Genomic DNA, 6858 nt, shown 5'->3' with positions numbered 1-6858 from the left:
TTTCCGTGGTGACATGAACTAATGGACCATCTTTAAATTAATTCACTAACAAAGCCAGAATGTGGTACAAACTCTTTTTGCCTGCACGACTCGGAACCTGGCATTGTGCACACATGATCTCACTATTGTTCATCGCCCCCGTGGCTGTCATCACTATTGTAAATCACTAAGGAAGAATAAATGAGGCTGTTTCCCTACTGTCATTCATGTTCTATAGCTTTCAGCATAGTGTGAAAGTATTTCATTTTAGGAAGAATTAATGCCAAAAGTGTTTATTTTCTTCTATGGGAAACACTTAGCTAGCTTTAGAGATTCCAATGAAGAAGTTGCTCTTTTGTGTGTATGTGTGTCTGTTTTTATGCATGCATAAGCGTGCACACAGGAGTGATAAAGTTGAAATGTGAGGACATTAAAAAGTGCTTTGAAAAGCATGTAAAGTATGTTTTCCAGTGTATTCCTCTCAATTTTCAAGACAACTTAACACAGAAGTATGCTTCTGAAGATATGGTACAGAATTAAAAGGGAATATAAAATAGGCAATTGTCGTGTTTGCAATTGAGACAATTTGGCTGCTTGCTGATTATATTTATGAGTAATATAACATTTTAACACATTATGTGTAGACTTCTGCATATGAGAACACACAATTAAAGAAGTCTGTGTATATTTGTGCTTAAGTAACATGCATAAGGAAACAATATTCAAGTAGATGTAGTTTCTTTTAGGCTATTTAATAGTTAAGAGACCATTCTTCTATTTCATATCTTTTCGAAAGAAAGCAAACCAATAATACTTTAAAAGGAAAAAAAGAACAGAGTGGATGGATAGAGAAAATATTTATCTTTCTGATTAAGACCATACCCAAATGAAATCTGAATAAGCAGTTACTATGTTGCTATTCTCAAAAGCCAATTGACTCAGTTGAGTTCCTTTCTGTGGGCTCGAATAGTAATTCAGCCACAGTGATCAATCATAAAAGATCACAAACTTCCTCAGTAAGGTTACAAATACTAACTTGTAAATCCAAAGAATAAGGAAGCTTAACATTATTTTGATGTGGTGACATGACCCACGTGGATCTTAGGGATAATGGGTAACTTAGCTCACTGAAAATAAAACAGCTCCATGATCCGTCATTAACCTAAGTGAGCCTGTGCTTCACTGCAGCAGCCCTCTAAATGAATAGGTCACTGCCTGTTTAAAAGCTCTGAGATTTGCTAATGTTCCAAGGACTTGGAGTCTATTAGAGCAGACAGCCTGAGCATGTACAAAATTGGAGATAGCTTTAGATAACTATCATGCTTTGATTTGTTGAATAATCTTCCTTAGAAGCTGTTGCAAATCAAGATCACTGTAGATGCTATATTATTCTGCATAAATATCTAGATGTGTCAAGTTGAAAACAAGAGAGAGGACTATGTCAAGAAACACTCCACAAAAGGAATTAAGTTCCCACTCAAAACGGACTTTCAGAGTGCAATTAACTCCATTAGAGAGAATAGAGTTCAGAATACTGCTCAAATTAAGGCAGTGCCGTTAGTAGCAGGAGTAATTCAGGAAGAATTAGCAATGCCCTTCTGAAGAGAACTACTGAATTAAATCTTAGAAGGCTTTAAGATTAAACCACTTAATTGCTTCTTTAGGTGTTCTGGACTGTACATAGACTCAAATGCAGCTGTGAAGGCAGAATCTCCTCTGTAATCCTCAGAACCAAAACTGAATCTCGGAACCAATTAGGCAAACTTTTGTTAGCCTCCACATACCTTTATAGTGTTTCCACTTCATTTTATTTTAATAGTAGATGACATGAAAAACTGGGTCCTTTTACAGTAATACAGCATTGGATTTTGAGGTGAAATGACCAGTACTTCTTCCCATTTTTCTGCCTTGACCTTTGAAATGCTTTTGTAAACCTATAAAAACCTATAGCACTCATATTGTACTATATTCATTTCAATATTTACCAGGAGGACATAGATTCTGCAAGAAGAACAAATGTGCAGAAATGTAGCATACCATGAGTATATTTTGGTCAAACTGTCATTTTAGGAGAACGTTGTACAACTCACCCTTCTCCCTGAAGGTTCTTTTCATGTTATCCAAAATTTTCAAGGATTTTAAGATGTATGCATATGTACAGGGGCATTTTTGTGCTCATATGTATTCCGTCAATTCTAATTCTCCACACTTTTTGAAGACCTCCAGGTACCGGACAGTATTATGATGACTTTCTCTCATAGGAGTTGGTTTTAATTATATAAACATGACAGAAGCCTCTGGATTACATTGGTGTTGCATGCCAATAATCCTCTCATTATTAGAACTTATGTCTAACTTAACTATCTTAGGAGTGATCTTGAAGTGGCAAGCAATTGGGGAAAAAGCTCCAGTTCTGCATTATGTTTTGCTTGTAAATGTTTCTCAAACACAATGCAACAAAAAGGCTCCGTTTCCTTACTGCAACACTGTTGAGAGGTAGTACAACCTTACAATATAGGAAGGAAATGTCACTGGGAATTGCCCTTGAAGAGAATAAGTGCAAGATGGCCTCTTCCCCTCCCAGTATCTTTCCCTCTTCCTTATCTCCTTTCTTCCCACTGGCCCTTCCCCCATCCACTAATTACTTCTTCCCACTCCTTTCTCCCCAAAGTGATAAGTTTTTCTCAACATACCTGTTATTTACGATCACATGACCAAAAAAGTTCACTGGAGGCGTGTATAAAAGGACATTTCAAAATAGCCCCCCCTAAGGTTGTTTCAAATATTTTGTTAGAGCTATGCAAAGCTGTTGATTATGCAATTCACCGTGATGAACATGATTTAAAAAATAGCAGTATATTTAGTCTATACAAGGTAATTAGATTTTAAGAATTTAGTTTCAAACAAAGTGTGCTTGAAATGACTATTAAATATTTAATTGGAAATATTGCCTGATCATCAGTGTCCCTGCTAGAGGTAGTAGGTAACCTGCAGCCTGAAGCAGGCCATATACCATATATATATTCATATATATTCTTATGATATATATATCCATAAGAATAAGAGAATCTTATGTTCTCATTGTTCTTATTACACAATGTAGGAATACAAAGTACCTGTTAACTGACAATACAGGCTGTAGAATGTATTAGAGAACAAACACCCTATAATTCCTGTTAAGTCTTTTACCCTAATAGATTTAGTATTCAAATACTCATGCTAGATCACATGACTACAATATAAGGATTCATTCTATCAGGATCTAGCTAGGAATGAATGTCTTCCTCTCATGGACATATGCTGAATTGGTATTATGAAAACTAAAATTTCTCCCTCTGAAGCTATGGCTGATTACAGAATTTTATCTCAGCCTTCCCATCTTGCTTAACTAACATGTATCTCAGCCTTGCCAAAAGCTTAAGCTTCACTCTTTACCTCATGTCCCACTGCCTGTAATTAAGGACGAGAGGGAATGGAGTCAAATCTTACTTTAAAATCTGCCAGCAATCACATCCCTGCAGAAGTGGCAACTCTTCATGGAAATAGTGATTCACAGAGTCCCAGAAGAATATTTGATTGTAGATACACAGACATGCTTAAGGACAAAGATGGATTCTGAGAAATAAACCTTTAGGGAATGTCACCATTGTGTAAAAAATGTAAAATACACTTACAGAAAGCTAGATAGTGTAAGTCAAGTATGCAGTGAATGAATGGTTCTTCTGATGAAATCAAAAGATGAAATAAATACAAAATACATGCAGTTGCTGCCAATATATAACAACATAGACTTCAATGTAAACATTGTTTAAGTAAAACAACTATGCCATAAATTGTTAATTAAAACATAATCCACTAACAAATATTTATCATTCTCAAATATTATTCACCAAAATAATTATTTTATATTACTAGAAATACACTATTATTTTTACGCCAGCAATACCAGAAACTAATATAAATTTATGATACCTATAAATGTATATCTCTAGATATCAGTGAATTTTGATCTCTATTGTAATCTATGGACGACCACTGAATGAAAGATCTTTGACTGACTTTCTTGCCATTAGGAGTACCTGTGACAACATTTTCATTATTGTATAAGTCACTTCTGCACATCTCTTCAGAAGTTACTACAACTTTCAACTCTGTAACGAATTTTACTTTTATTTTCTATTATAAACTTGAATCAGAGGATACCATCAATTTATTTTCTGATATTAAATTTCCATTTGATTGTTTTCAACATTTGCCAAGCTTATGTATTTTGTTAAGATATTTATCTTGTATAAGATATTTATCTTGTATGGATAGCAAAGATAACTGAATATTTTGGTAATTTCTATCTCATCAAGAAAGAAGTATTATTGAATATAAGAAATAAGATATTATTCTATATAAGAAATAAGATGCTTTTGAAGAAGTTCTATAATATCAGACAAAATTCAGTATTTGATTATTAAGTATTAGTGTGGAAATGCCATTCCATTTTACATCTGTACTGTTTACTCTGTGGTCAGATGCTGTACACACCTGTATCTCTCATTCTTAGGTTATTAAGATTATATTTTGGAGTTGGGGATTTGGCTCAGTGGTAGAGCGCTTACCTAGGAAGCGCAAGGTCCTGGGTTCGGTCCCCAGTCCCGGAAAAAAAAAAAGAAAAAAAAGATTATATTTTATCTCTTTATTTTTACAAACATCCATTAAAGTAATAATTTGTTTCCACATTCTCTGACTCTTCTTTTAAAACACATTTTAATTTTTTTTGTAATTGTGTGTGTGTGTTTGTTTGTGTGTGTGTGTATGTGTGTGTGCATGAACATGCATGGGTGTGTGTATGTGTTCCAGTGTGTGTGTATATGTGTCTCAAAGAAGGTTTGTGCATGGGTGAGGTGGTCATACAGGTTAGAAGAGGGCAATGGAACTACAGGAGGTGGAGGCATAGGCAGGTGTGAGTTTCCCAATTTGAGTGCAGTCTCCTGTAAAAGCAGTAAGTACTCTTAATTACTAACAACCTCTAGCCCCACTCTTTACTTGTGGTCTCCCTTTTTAAAAAAGTAAGCCTTCTTCACAGTTAGTGATTCTTCCATAATGCAAGCCATGTCCATACCTATTTGTTAACTTTTTATAAAAAATTATTTTGCATGTATTAGTGTGCATCTTTGTGCATGTGTGTGCTTACATGTGTGTGTGTTTGTGCGTTTGTGTGTATGTCTGTGTGTGTGTGTGTGTGTATGTGTGTGTGTGTGTGTGTGTGCATACACAAGGCATTTTGTGTATCAGCAGACAACTTTTAAGAGTTGGTTCTGGCTTTCCATGATGTGAGCCCTTGGGATTAAATCCAGGTCATCAGGTTTCATGACAGGTGTCTGTAGGCACCAAGCCATTTCACTGGCCCAGATAATTATCCATGCAAGTAGCCTAAGGGCAGATTCATCTCCACCATGATAATTAAGTTCAACACTTAACAAATCCTGACAACATGTTTCATCATCTAATGTATTCGGCCTTGTGGTTACCTGTAGCCTAGGCTTCTGCAGTTAAAGTGTAAAATAGAAGGACATGTCCATTAATAAGAACTGTCAATGGAATAATAGTAGTCTACATCAAGTAGTACAAGAAGCCAACACCCAAGAAGTAAACATTTTCCTCACAAAGGCCCAGAAAGTAATTTTTATAACATTATTTTAAATCTTAGCCCAGCATTCAGAATGTTATCAAGCTGTAAAGGAATCGGAATTCTCATGTTTATACATAGAAGACTTTTTTATATTTAATAATAACTGTCGAGAATATTGGAGCTATGGGATCCATTAATCACATCACAAATTGAAGCACATCTGAAACTAGTACTCTGTTTCACAGGTGAGTCTCTGTTCAAGTCTCTTCTCTAACAGTGGCCACTTACATCAACTCTGAAGAAAAAGCATGCACCCTGTAGCCATTTGAGCATATCAGGTAGAGAGTGGTGTGTAAGCCTTCCTCTTTTCTAATGAGAATCTGTGCACAGTCTTAAGCCTCAGCTTCTAATGTAGTTCTAAGACATTTGTGCATTAAATATATAAATTTTAAACATAATTTTCCAGTGCTTAAGGTGTCTATATATTCAAGATAACGTGAACTACTTTATAAAAGATTCATATAGCTGTTCATAGAATAAATATTATAAATGAATATATCAATGGGGAAAAATAACTGATGTGTAACAAAAATTTATTTTTACTCCATGTTGTAAACACTAATGTATTAGTGCAAAGCAAACCTTAATAAAACTAAATGTACAGCACAATGTGTACTTGCTCTGGTTTTGATAATCTAGGGTATGATTATTAAAGGTCATGATAAAATATAATAAATGTATAATTGAGTTTTTAGAATGTGTGTCAAGGAGATCACAAAAGTAAAATTACTAGAACTCATTTTTTCAATTTTTCTTTGAGCACATCTTTCACTTGTTCTAAAACAAAATGTTTTTTATTCCATATTGCTTGTCATATTATCATATTCCACTTTAACTTTGAGCAATCATGATCATGCGATACAGATGCTGTAACACACACATTCACACACATTTCCCTTTAATTGTGCAGTTGTGATATAACAACTCCTCTGCATAGCAATTTAGGAAAAATAAACTTGCCTAAAATTCAAAAGTGATTCTAACAGTTGTCACCCTTTAAAAAACTTATGATTTACTGTTAATAAGGAAAAAGAAGGTCTAAGTAAACTCCTCAAAAACTTAGCCCTTGCATAATGAAATAATTTATTTTCCAAAACTAATTTTATTTATCATAAAAGTAAAAGCCAATAATTAAAGCAGAATGATCTATTTCACCTTTGCTTTAATGTAGATAGGATTGGCACCATAATATTAAT

The sequence above is a fragment of the Rattus rattus genome, chromosome 3 (assembly GCF_011064425.1).
Source record: "Rattus rattus isolate New Zealand chromosome 3, Rrattus_CSIRO_v1, whole genome shotgun sequence".
In the NCBI taxonomy this organism is placed as follows: Eukaryota; Metazoa; Chordata; class Mammalia; order Rodentia; family Muridae; genus Rattus; species Rattus rattus.
Note: the sequence above shows the minus strand (reverse complement) of the source record.